The sequence below is a fragment of the Bos javanicus genome, chromosome 15 (genome assembly GCF_032452875.1).
Source record: "Bos javanicus breed banteng chromosome 15, ARS-OSU_banteng_1.0, whole genome shotgun sequence".
Taxonomy (NCBI): domain Eukaryota; kingdom Metazoa; phylum Chordata; class Mammalia; order Artiodactyla; family Bovidae; genus Bos; species Bos javanicus.
Genome location: NC_083882.1, coordinates 47167224 through 47181388, shown reverse-complemented (window position 1 = coordinate 47181388; position 14165 = coordinate 47167224). Strand labels below are relative to the sequence as shown.

Below are 14165 nucleotides of genomic sequence, written 5' to 3'. Positions count from 1 at the left end.
CTTTTACAAGTGGTTGACCAGTTTTCCCAGCATCACTTGTTAAAGAGATTGTCTTTAATCCATTGTATATTCTTGCCTCTTTTGTCAAAGATAAGGTGTACATAGGTGCATGGGTTTATCTCTGGGCTTTCTCTTTTGTTCCATTGATCTATATTTCTGTCTTTGTGCCAGTATCGTACTGTCTTGATGACTGTGGCTTTGTAGTAGAGCCTGAAATCAGGCAGGTTGATTCCTCCAGTTCCATTCTTCTTTCTCAAGATAGCTTTGGCTATTCAAGATTTTTTGTCTTTCCATACAAATTGTGAAATTATTTGCTCTAGCTCTGTGAAAAATACCATTGGTAGCTTGAAAGGGATTGCACTGAATCTACAGATTGCTTTGGGTAGTATACTCATTTTCACTACATTGATTCTTCCGATCCATGAACATGGTATATTTCTCCATCTATTAGTGTCCTCTTTGATTTCTTTCATCAGTGTTTTATAGTTTTCTATATATACGTCTTTAGTTTCTTTAGGTAGATATATTCCTAAGTATTTTATTCTTTCCGTTGCAATGGTGAATGGAATTGTTTCCTTAATTTCTCTTTCTATTTTCTCATTATTAGTGTATAGGAATGCAAGGGATTTCAGTGTGTTGATTTATTTTCTTTTATTTTATTTTTAAACTTTACAATATTGTATTGGTTTTGCCAAATATTGAAATGAATCTGCCACAGGTATACATGTGTTCCCCACCCTGAACCCTCCTCCCTCCTCCCTCCCCATACCAGCCCTCTGGGTCATCCCAGTGCACTAGCCCCAAGCATCCAGTATCGTGCATCGAACCTGGACTGGTGACTTGTTTCATATATGATATTATACATGTCTCAATGCCATTCTCCCAAATCATCCCACCCTCTCCCTCTCCCACAGAGTCCATAAGACTGTTTTATACATCAGTGTCTCTTTTGCTGTCTCGTACACAGGGTTATTGTTACCATCTTTCTAAATTCCATATATATGCGTTAGTATACTGTATTGGTGTTTTTCTTTCTGGCTTACTTCACTCTGTATAATAGGCTCCAGTTTCATCCATCTCATTAGAACTGATTCAAATGTATTCCTTTTAATGGCTGAGTAATACTCCATTGTGTATATGTACCACTGCTTTCTTATCCATTCATCTGCTGATGGGCATCTAGGTTGCTTCCATGTCCTGGCTATTATAAACAGTGCTGCGATGAACATTGGGGTACATGTGTCTCTTTCCCTTCTGGTTTCCTCAGTGTGCATGCCCAGCAGTGGGATTGCTGGATCATAAGGCAGTTCTATTTCCAGTTTTTTAAGGAATCTCCACACTGTTCTCCATAGTGGCTGTACTAGTTTGCATTCCCACCAACAGTGTAAGAGGGTTCCCTTTTCTCCACACCCTCTCCAGCATTTATTGCTTGTAGATTTTTGGATCGCAGCCATTCTGACTGGTGTGAAATGGTACCTCATAGTGGTTTTGATTTGCATTTCTCTGATAATGAGTGATATTGAGCATCTTTTCATGTGTTTGTTAGCCATCTGTCTGTCTTCTTTGGAGAAATGTTTATTTAGTTTTTTGGCCCATTTTTTGATTGGGTCATTTATTTTTCTGGAGTTGAGCTGTAGGAGTTGCTTGTATATTTTTGAGATTAGTTGTTTGTCAGTTGCTTCATTTGCTATTATTTTCTCCCATTCTGAAGGCTGTCTTTTCACCTTGCTTATAGTTTCCTTTGTTGTGCAGAAGCTTTTAAGTTTAATTAGGTCACATTTGTTTATTTTTGCTTTTATTTCCAATATTCTTGGAGGTGGGTCATAGAGGATCCTGCTGTGATGTATGTCAGAGAGTGTTTTGCCTATGTTCTCCTCTAGGAGTTTTATAGTTTCTGGTCTTCTGTTTAGATCTTTAATCCATTTTGAGTTTATTTTTGTGTATGGTATTAGAAAGTGCTCTAGTTTCATTCTTTTACAAGTGGTTGACCAGTTTTCCCAGCACCACTTGTTAAAGAGATTGTCTTTAATCCATTGTATATTCTTGCTTCCTTCGTCAAAGATAAGGTGTCCATATGTGCATGGCTTTATCTCTGGGCTTTCTATTTTCTTCCATTGATCTATATTTCTGTCTAGCTCTGTGAAGAATACTGTTGGTAGCTTGATAGGGATTGCATTGAATCTATAAATTGCTTTGGGTAGTATACTCATTTTCACTATATTGATTCTTCCAATCCATGAACATGGTATATTTCTCCATCTATTCGTGTCCTCTTTGATTTCTTTCACCAGTGTTTTACAGTTTTCTATATATAGGTCTTTAGTTTCTTTAGGTAGATATATTCCTAAGTATTTTATTCTTTCTGTTGCAATGGTGAATGGAATTGTTTCCTTAATTTCTCTTTCTATTTTCTCATTATTAGTGTATAGGAATGCAAGGGATTTCTGTGTGTTGATTTTATATCCTGCAACTTTACTATGTTCATTGATTAGTTCTAGTAATTTTCTGGTGGAGTCTTTAGGGTTTTTTATGTAGAGGATCATGTCATCTGCAAACAGTGAGAGTTTTACTTCTTCTTTTCCAATTTGGATTCCTTTTATTTCTTTTTCTGCTCTGATTGCTGTGGCCAAAACTTCCAAAACTATGTTGAACAGTAATGGTGAAAGTGGGCACCCTTGTCTTGTTCCTGACTTTAGAGGAAATGCTTTCAATTTTTCACCATTGAGGATAATGTTTGCTGTGGGTTTGTCATATATAGCTTTTATTATGTTGAGGTATGTTCCTTCTATTCCTGCTTTCTGGAGAGTTTTGTTTTTTTTTTAATCATAAATGGATGTTGAATTTTATCAAAGGCTTTCTCTGCATCTTTTGAGATAATCATATGGTTTTTATTTTTCAATTTGTTAATGTGGTGTATTACATTGATTGATTTGCAAATATTGAAGAATCCTTGCATCCCTGGGATAAAGCCCTCTTGGTCATGGTGTATGATCTTTTTAATGTGTTGTTGGATTCTGATTGCTAGAATTTTGTTAAGGATTTTTGCATCTATGTTCATCAGTGATATTGGCCTGTAGTTTTCTTTTTTGTGGCATCTTTGTCAGGTTTTGGTATTAGGATGATGGCGGCTTCACAGAATGAGTTTGGAAGTTTACCTTCCTCTGCAATTTTCTGGAAGAGTTTGAGTAGGATAGGTGTCAGCTCTTCTCTAAATTTTTGGTAGAATTCAGCTATGAAGCCGTCTGGACCTGGGCTTTTATTTGCTGGAAGATTTCTGATTACAGTTTCAATTTCCGTGCTTGTGATGGGTCTGTTAAGATTTTCTATTTCTTCCTGGTCCAGTTTTGGAAAGTTGTACTTTTCTAAGAATTTGTCCATTTCTTCCACATTGTCCATTTTATTGGCATATAATTGCTGATAGTAGTCTTTTATGATCCTTTGTATTTCTGTGTTGTCTGTTGTGATCTCTCCATTTTCATTTCTAATTTTATTGATTTGATTTTTCTCCCTTTGTTTCTTGATGAGTCTGGCTAATGGTTTGTCGATTTTATTTATCCTTTCAAAGAACCAGCTTTTGGCTTTGTTGATTTTGGGTATGGTCTCCTTTGTTTCTTTTGCATTTATTTCTGCCCTAATTTTTAAGATTTCTTTCCTTCTACTAACCCTGGGGTTCTTCATTTCTTCCTTTTCTAGTTGCTTTAGGTGTAGAGTTAGGTTATTTATTTGACTTTTTTCTTGTTTCTTGAGGTGTGCCTGTATTGCTATGAACTTTCCCCTTAGCATTGCTTTTACAATGTCCCATAGGTTTTGGGTTGTTGTGTTTTCATTTTCATTTGTTTCTATGCATATTTTGATTTCTTTTTTGATTTCTTCTGTGATTTGTTGGTTATTCAGCAGCGTGTTGTTCAGCCTCCATATGTCGGAATTTTTAATAGTTTTTCTCCTGTAACTGAGATCTAATCTTACTGCATTGTGGTCAGAAAAGATGCTTGGAATGATTTCAATTTTTTTGAATTTACCAAGGCTAGATTTATGGCCCAGGATGTGATCTATCCTGGAGAAGGTTCCATGTGCGCTTGAGAAAAAGGTGAAATTCATTGTTTTGGGATGAAATGTCCCATAGATATCAATTAGGTCTAACTGGTCTATTGTATCATTTAATGTTTGTGTTTCCTTGTTAATTTTCTTTTTAGTTGACCTATTCATAGGTGTGAGTGGGGTATTAAAGTCTCTAAATTAACTAATGTCTTGGAATAGCTAACAAATAGGACCTAGTAGAACAATTCAGCTGTTTTCAGTCTGAAGTCTGGAAATCTAGAAACCTGACAAGAGAGAATCTGTGCATAAATACTTGATTAATCAGAGGGGAGAAAGATACTCTACATAGTGACAGACCAGAAAACAAGGGTGTGTATGAGAAGGAGTAGAGGGAGAATAACATACCTCAGTTCAATCCAAAGAATTTCTAGGGACCTCCCTGGTGATACAGTGGTTAAGACTCCATGCTTTTCCTGCAGGGGTATAGTTTCAATCCCTAATCGGGGAACTAAAATGAGGGAACTAAGATCCTGCTGCTTGAGGGTTGAGTGGTAAAAAAGAATTTATAAAAGCTAAAATGCTAATACTAGAAAATCTAGTAACTTCTTTTCTGTCTCTAGATCCAGCCCATAAGTTTAAAAGACAGGCTGATGGTAGTATTTCACATTTATCCAAATAATATGGAATTGGGCAATCCTTTTCATCCCTTGCAAATTTCAAAGTCTGTGCTTCCAGTGTGCTGTGACATAGTTCCATCCTGGAATCTACACTTGAGTTAGTTTCCTGCATTGGTCTCCAGCTTCAGCTGGCTTCCTCAGCCTGACCCTGATGGAGACAAGAAATTATTAGCTCTGGGGTCTCAATCCTATTCTTGCCATAGGCTATCTCTGAATGCAGAGGAAAAATTGAAGAAGAAAGGGAAAATGTATATGCATATTTAAGTAATCCAAGTACTTTAGTCCTATAGTTGAGTAGATAGATACTCAGTGCTTATTGAATAAAGTATTGGTTGAAGGGAAAGAAGAGAAAGAATGAGAGGGGAAAAAAGGCAATAAATCTTTTAAAAGAAAGAATAGAAAATAAATGGGCAATTCCTCATTTCTGCTCTCTAGAAATTCTATTGTAGTGCTAGAAATAATCTTTCCAAAACTATCCAGGAATTTTTAAAATACTGCATTTCTTATAGGTTTCCTTATGGGTCCTTGTTCCCTGTGTCTGAGATGTTTTCATGTGACTGGATCCTCCAGAAATCAGGCAGGAGTATTTAATGTGGTTTAACTACGATGAGATTTGGGATTGTGCTAAGAATAAAAAGCAAAGAGCTAAAACACAAAATTCAGTACAAAATGACAAGTCCTGTTTGAAGGAAAGTGTGTCAGAATTTGACGTGGAAATTTGCATGTGTTGTGACAAAATTAACTGGTATAAATGCAACTCTTGCTTTGTGTACTGTCTCAGAGGCACAGATGCGACCATTTTAAAACCACTTTGAAATTTACCAAGACCGTGTAAGCATTGCTATTCTTAAAAACTGAAAAAGAACTGAGATTTAATGTAAACTCCCAATGGATCTTGAAATTACTTTTGCCCCAGAGAGAGGGACAGTTCCTGGCAGACCCTACTAAGACAGACCTCCCTTGATGTTAAATCAGAACATAAAAAGGAATGAAGAGAAGAGTGGGGGAAGAGGAGGATAAAGTCCAGTATCTTTGCTAACCCAGAAATTTCCCAGGGCCAATTGGTAGGAAGGTTGAAGCCTAACAGAAAACAAAGTGAACAGGATTGGAAGTGTGGGATCAAGGACATGCATAGGTGGAAACTAATATGTGTTTTTAACAGTCACATCAAATTAGGTATTTTTGATTGAAAAATCTTTTCATCTTTGGGTTCATACTCCTATTAAAAATCCATTCCTGTCTACTGAGCTCTCATTCCAAAATTAATTACTACTGTATTCAACTTTAAAAAATTGTATTCCTAGAGGAATAGTTGCTCTCTTTTGACGACGTTGAGGAACCAAATACATTATCATAGCATTATAGGCGGAGAAGGCAATGGCAACCCACTCCAGTACTCTTGCCTGGAAAATCTCATGGAGGGAGGAAACTCATGGGCTGCAGTCCATGGAGTCGTGAAGAGTCGGACATGACTGAGCAACTTCACTTTCACTTTTCACTTTCATGCATTGGAGAAGAAATGGCAGCCCACTCCAGTGTTCCTGCCTGGAGAATCCCAGGGATGGCAGAGCCTGGTGGGCTGCAGTCGATGGGGTCACACAGAGTCGGACATGACTGAAGCAACTTAGTGGCAGCAGCAGCGGCAGCATTATAGAGCTCATTATAATAGGAATCCTGACTGTCCAACCAATGTTCTTTAACTAATTAGATGTAGTACAGCTAAGAACTGGGTTGAAAATCAAGTGGAAATTTGCATCTAGATGGCACTGAAACATGTATAATATGATATAAAAAAATGAATTGCCAGTCCGGGTTCAATGCAGGATACAGGATGCTTGGGGCTGGTGCACTGGGATGACCCAGAGGGATGGTACAGGGAGGGAGGTGGGACGGGGGTTCAGGATGGGGAACACGTGTACACCGCAGCGGATTCATGTTGATATATGGCAAAACCAATACAATACTGTAAAGTAATTAGCCTCCAATTAAAATAAATTAAGTTAGAAAAAGAAAAAAGAAAAAAAAGTTTTCCTGTGTGGTCTTGGTATTTTCTCAACCTTTCTGCCTCTCCTTCCCCCTCATTTGTAAAGTTACATAAGACATACCTCCTGGGTCATTTTAATAATTGAGAAATGCTCCTAATATAGAGAGAAGGGTTTGATCCTGGGCTTTACAGTTTGGCTCAGTGGTAGAGAATCCCACCTGCCAATACAAGAGACTCGGGAGACACAGGATCCCCTGGAGGAGGAAATGGCAACCCTCTCCAGTATTCTCGTCTGGAGAATCTCATGGACAGAGGAGCATGGCAGACTACAATTCACCAGATCACAAAGAGTCGGACACTTCTGAGCACACACACACACACGCAAGCTCCTAATGTATTTTAGCACAATGTCTAGTAAGTATTCAAAATCCACTTGATTCACCGCAAACAATATTTGCATTTTACCAGCTGGTTAAACAGATGTAAAACAGTGAAGTTGATATATTGATGAAACAATTTATACCCATAGGATGACACTGAAGCAGAATATCTTTGTAGACAGATAGAGGGACTATACACAACATGACTTTAAAGACTCCAGAAATGCTAATATCAGACATTTTGTAAGCATTTCTCACTGCAACAAGCAGCTCATTTTTTGCAGCTTCCTTTGAACTTGCCTTTAAAATTCAGCAGGAGAGTAGTCCTGGGAACACTTTACTTTCATGTAAGTTTAGTCCTCATCTACTCTCAAAATATTCTGCACATTACTCTGTTATTATCTTATCATTTTGTCTTATAACTGACAATCTCAAGGGAATTTTCACCTGAGAACAAGACTTAATCTTTTTGTTCCCTCTCTATAAAGAGCTTTAAAAAAAAAAAAAAAAAAGCTAAATTAGAAGAAAGGAGTGGCAACACTGGCTGGTGTATGGTATGAATTTAGGAGAGATTATCTGGTCAACTGGGCAGAGATTCAGAGAGGAATCACTAAAGACCTCCACACTTCTAAAATCAGAGGACCTGATCTGTAAAAATCCTCAGTTGCAAGAAAACATCTTATAGCTAACTGTTCATAACTCATTCTACTTTATAAGATATTTTCATTGAAAAAAATAGAACTATTTCATAAGTGAGGAGACACAAAAATTGCAGAAGATTGAAATGAATTTATTTTCTGAGTGCAACATGAAAATTTTTCATTTAAAGCAAAATAATCTGCTAGAAACCTTAAGTTTGCCCCTGAACTTTTCTCCCATTGTTAGTACAATCGTAACTTTTTTAGATCATAAAAGGAAGTCTGTAGAAACAAAATCCACAAGATGACATCTCACAGAAATGGCTCCACTAGGGTTTCATACTTCCTCCTGAATTGCTTTGTCAAGTCTCCCAACTGGCAGCTCTGGCTGTCCATGCCCCTCAGCACCCTTTTTCTTCTGGCCATGGGGGCCAATGCCACCCTCCTGATCACCATCCGGCTGGAGGCCTCTCTAAATGAGCCCGTGTACTACCTGCTCAGCCTCCTCTCCCTGCTGGACATGGTGCTCTGCCTCACCGTCATCCCCAAGGTCCCGGCTATCTTCTGGTTTGACCTCAGGTCCATCAGCTTTGTTGCCAGTTTTTTTCAGATGTATATCATGAATTGCTTTCTTACCATGGAGTCCTGCACATTCATGGTTATGGCCTACGACCGCTATGTGGCCACCTGCCATCCACTGAGATACCCATCCATCATCACTGAGCAATTTATAGCCAAGGTGGCCATTTTTATCTTAGCCAGAAATGCACTTCTAACTATGTCTGTTTCCATCCTCTCTGCTCGACTCCATTATTATGGGAGAAATGTCATTGAGAACTGCATCTGTGCCAATATGTCCGTCTCCAGACTCTCCTGTGATGATGTCACTATCAATCGTCTCCTCCAATTTGCTGGAGACTGGACTCTGCTGGGATCTGACCTCATCCTCATCTTCCTCTCCAACACCCTCATACTAAGGGCTGTTCTGAGACTCAAGGCAGAAGGATCTGTTGTAAAGACCTTAAGCACATGTGGCTCCCACTTTATCCTGATCCTCTTCTTCAGCACCATTCTCCTGGTCTTTGTCCTCACCCATGTGGCAAAGAAGAAATCATCCCCTGATTGCCAGTGTTGCTCAATGTCCTCCATCATGTTATCCCTGCAGCCCTCAACCCCATTGTCTATGGGGTGCAAACCCAAGAGATCAAGCAAGGAATCCAGACGTTACTGAAGAAAGGATGGTAATTAGGACAACTGGATCTCTGCATTCCTAAAATAGGAATGAGTTAATAAATCAACTAATAAATTAGTTGATGGGAAATTTGGTTGAAATCCATAGCTCACAGACATAAGTTCAATAGAGAATAAATTTAATTCTGAAACAATTTTCTTGACTTTATTCACTTTTTCAAACTTCAGTGCTTCCCCCCAAAAGTCTGGCATTTCTGGGACTTTTTAATTTTTTTTTTCAAATCTTTGCTATTGTTTTATCTAGAATGTGAGAACTCTGGAGGATGAATTCTATACTGGAGAAATAAATCCCAGTTAATATTGAACTTACTATTTCAGTACATGTAATCTTTTATTATTTATTTTTTAATGTATTTATTTTAATTGGAGGATAACTACAATATTGTGATAGTTTTTGCCATACATCAATATGTATCAGCCGTAGGTATACATGTGTCCCCTCCACCCTGAAAACCCCTCCCTCCTCCCTCCCCACCCTACTCCTCTAGGTTGTCACAGAGCACTGGCTTTGGGTACCCTGCTTCATGTACATGTAATTTTTAATATGTAATTGTGGACATAAATATCCTTGCATGTAGCATATTATTATTACTATTTTTGTTATTATTAGCTCAGCTGCATAATGCAATTGTGAAAAGTTCACATTATTTTAAATGTCAGTCCTGAATGATGAAAAGTAGCTGGACTCCATAAATAAATCTCTCTCACTTACCTCTAGATTGGCCAATAAATTTCTTCTCCACCTACTCTTTATCAAGAAAACTTGTGTCTTATTATCAGATCCAACCCTTGAAAGGAAAGATCTCTTGCAAGAATTGCTCACATTTGAGGAAATGGAACTTACTAGGTTTAGGAGAAGGGGTATCACATAACTCTTCTTCCTCAATGTCTTCACCCCATTGTCTGCACTTCAAGCTTCACCTTTGAAATTCACAATGACTCAGTTTGTGGTATGTATTTAGGGTACATACATAGTTAGGCTGTGTTTTAGGATACTAATATATCACCATATCATAAGTTGTTCCAGTAATGACACTAAAATATACTAGGCTCATTATTAACTGAAGAAATATTTTCTAATTAACTGCTATAGTACAGTAACTTTGTTACAGCCCAAGGGTACAAAGATGCACAGGACAAATTTGCAGTCATCGAGGAACTCATGTGCTGTTCAAATGGAATTAAAGCAATCTGGATCCTATAATGTTGAAGGAATGTTGTCTTTTACATAGAAGGAAGTAGAAAGGAGATGCAAATAAGTACAGTAAGCTACTTGAAGAAAGAGCCTGTGCCTGTCTTAGCAGTTCTGCATTCTAGACCTTACACAATGAGATAGGCTAAGACATGGTCCCTTTCCTGCAGTGCTTCCACATGCACCTGGACAAATATCTTCTTGAGCAACAGAATACAAAGAAACTATAAGGGACTAGAAATGCAGACACAGTTGGGACCACCATGAACAGTAAGATACAAAAGAAAGCACAACTAATATTTCTCAGGTGTCAGGAGCAAAAGCAAGGCACTGGGCGTGATCCTTGCAAACAGCACCATCAAGGGGGTGAGCAGATCACCCAAACCAACACTCTGGCCTGACCCCTGGAATTACCTCTATTCTCACTTCGTTTAAGGGACTAGTTTGCCCCTATCAGGGAGCTGAGCAAGGAAACCTGTTACTCCTTTTCACTCCCTCATGCTGCAGCACGAGTTCCAGTAAAGTTTTGTTTTGCATAAATTTCTTGTCTTACCTCTTATCAATTTCCATTGATTAGAGTGTAGGAACCCAGGTCAGTAGCACAGCCACAAATAACGTGTGTGATTGGAAACCAATCAGCAGCCTCACTGAGTTTCAGTGTCCTCATCTGTTACATAAAGACAGTGAACTGGTTATTTCAAAATACATTTCTAGTTCTAGTCTATGAAACCATGCCCTGCTTTAAGACAGGCATCACTCATCTTATCCAGTCTCTTTTCTTCACTTTTTCCCTTCAAGCTACTGGCATGGACCTTCATACACACCCTCAGGACAGTTGAAAGGAAATGGGAAATTAAAACATCGTATCAAGGGTAACTTCCAAATACCACCACGTATGATTTTGTTCAAATCATAAGGTCAAATGATCAGGCCAAAACCCAAGATCATTTATATATTCACATCATTTACAGGTCCCAGCCTACATTCATCTGCTCAGAGAAGCTTATGACTTTCTCTATTGGAAGGACTCCATGTATGTTTACTTCTTGGTCTAAAAGCCAGGAGACCCTAAGAAACAAAGAGTATTTTCCTCTGAAAGCCCAAGTCATACTATGTAAATCTTTATCTTTTCTTTAGGAGTGACATGTTCCCAAGATTACCAACACAGGAAAATATCAATTTGATTCAGGGAAAGTCCTACTCAATCCAAAATTATGGGTTTCTGCTTTCTGATCCCAAAATAAAAATGCTTAAATTCCACTATCAGTACTGTTCCCAAAGTCTGGACCATTTAGCTTGAGGTAAAATATTAGATGAATTGCTGATCAATTTAAGGTATAGTTTTCCATACTTTGTCAATTTCTTGACTCCTCCATCCAGTGATGCAAAGAAATGAATCTTGAATTTTTTCTTTGGTTTCATGACTTTTGAACTTCTATTAGTAACTATTTGAAAATGAAAATGTGTTTGTATCAGCCTAAGTTGGGCTTCCCAGGTAGCTCAGTAGTAAAGAACTGGCCTGCCAATGCAGGAGGAACAAGAGAAATGGGTTCAATCCCTGTTTTGGGAAGATTCCCTGGAGAAGGAAATGGCAACTCACTATAGTATTTTTGCCTGGAAAATTCCATAGACAAAGGAGCCTAGTGGGCTACAGTCCATAGGGTCACAAAGAGCTGGACATGACTGAGCATAACAAACAATAATAAACAATAATTTCAGGTGCTATTAGGTTCAAATTCCATTTTTACAATACACTATTATATAAACGAGTATGACTAACTAAAGTCTCACTCTTACAAACTTTACTATTTCAGAAGAAGGTTTCAATTCAACATGTTTTTAACTATCAATGAGAAGAGTTCTCAAAAGAAAAAGGGGATCTACTTCTAAAGCAAATTTAATTAACAGCTATTATGAAATAAATAATGCTTGCAAAGTCTAACTGATTTTTTCCCAACATCTTCCCACTGATGGTCTAAAAATTTATGAGATTTTATGACTCACATCAACTTAAAGTAAACACAGACTTTCCAATAAAATTGAAGACTGAAACTTAGATGAAATGGATTCACAGAACTGAAGAATTTACCACAGGCTATATCTACCAAAACAGAGTTTTAAATTTTTTTTGTTTTATTTAAAACTCTGCTTTATTTTGCCTACTTACAGATTATTTTAATGTGGGGAAAGAAATTCTGTATAGCTTAAGAAATGTATGCCCACTTTCTATGTGAAAAACACAACAGAGTAAGAATGGCTATATCCCATTCAAAATACATAATATGAATTAAGATTCTTTTTCCAATCACTGATGTGAAACTCAGGGAAGTGGATAGGAAAAGTTAGCTAATTAGACAAAGAAAAGTTTACTCTCAAAAAATGCCCATAATAATAAATGATGTTTCTGTCATTTGTTTTTACTTTACCACAAATAGAAAAGGAAGCCAGGGAATCAGGCTTCTTTGTGCTAAAATAATGAGAGAAGATAGAATATTAGAAAATACAGTGAAAAGACTAAAATGGAGGAAGTCTTTTGTATTAGCATTATGTATATCAGACATGCCCAAATCCTGCAGTGACAGCCCTGAGGCTGAAGATAAGCTGTAAATAGATCCAGGAAATAGTTATTCCTAATTAGTTTTTATTGGTGAATAAGATAGCCGAGCCTGGTGGGCTGCTGTCTATGCCGTCACACAGAGTCGGACACGACTGAAGTGACTTAGCAGCAGCAACATCAGGATAAGCAATGGAGAAGGAAATGGCAACCCAGTCCAGTGTTCTTGCCTGGAGAATCCCAGGGACCAGGGAGCCTCCTGGGCTTCCTTCTATGGGGTCGCACAGAGTTGGACACAACTGAAGGAACTTAGCAACAGCAAGCAATGGTTGTTTATGTTTAAAGGCAATTCTCATAAAGGAAACATGCATTTTTATCTCGTTTAAATCTTGCTTCATCAGATTTTCATAATCTTATACATGGGTATCTGAAATTGGCTGATTTTAATTTTTGAAAAACTTTTTTAAAGAACTTGTAAGAGAAATAGAATGTTTTATAATCTAATGTTTGGAAAAAAACACAAATAGGAAATGAGGTCCTTTGAACCTTAGAACAAATATCCAGGTAATGTTAAAATGAAGGCTATATTGGCAATTTTAACATTACTAAGAATTTAAAAGTCTTCCCCTATACTGATATATGTATCAAATGGATATCTTAGAGCATCAGTCCCTAACCTTTTTGGCACCAGGAACTAGTTTTGTGGAAGACAATTTTTCCATGGACTAAGGGATGGGAGATGGTTTCAGAATGATTTAGGTACATTATATTTATTTTGCACTTTACTTGTATTATATTTATATCAGCTCCACCTCAGATGATCAGCCATTGGATCCCGGAGGTTGGGGACCCCTGTCTTAGAGGACATGCCAACTGACACTGGAGATTGATCTAAGTATATGTTTCAGAATGTTTCCAGGACATGACAGTGACCATACACACCAAATTTTGAGACCAATTGTTCCTTTATCTATTTATTCAACACATGAAATATTGTCAGATATATCAGGATCTAGGATTTGAGGATAGGGTCATGAGCAAAAGAGACTTAAATCTAAATATATTTACAGGGAAATTAAAGAAATAAATAAATTCAGAAAATGATAAGTGCTATAAAGAAAAAAGGTAATACAACGTGTTAGCATGTTCTAAGAGAAGTATGCTACTTTGGATGTAATTATTAAGGAAGTACTCCCTGTATAGGTGGTTTTTTAATTGAGATTATGAATGTTGAAAAGTTCATCATTTGAACATAAGGAGAATACTGTTCCAGTCAGTTGGAGCAATTAGTACAGAGTACTAAGCAAAGAAAAAGCAGACGTCTAAGAAGTAGTGGAAGTCCTAGGGAGGGATACCGGAGAAGGCAATGGCACCCCACTCCAGTACTCTTGCCTGGAAAATCCCATGGATGGAGGAGCCTGGTAGGCTGTAGTCCATGGGGTCGCGAAGAG

At 37.7% G+C, this 14165-nt stretch overlaps 1 pseudogene; it reads left to right on the top strand.

Annotated features, from left to right (window-relative positions):
* Positions 1 to 8021: 8021 nt before the first annotated feature.
* LOC133261230 (olfactory receptor 56A3-like) lies at positions 8022 to 8962 on the top strand (annotated as a pseudogene).
* The last annotated feature ends 5203 nt before the right edge of the window (positions 8963 to 14165 follow it).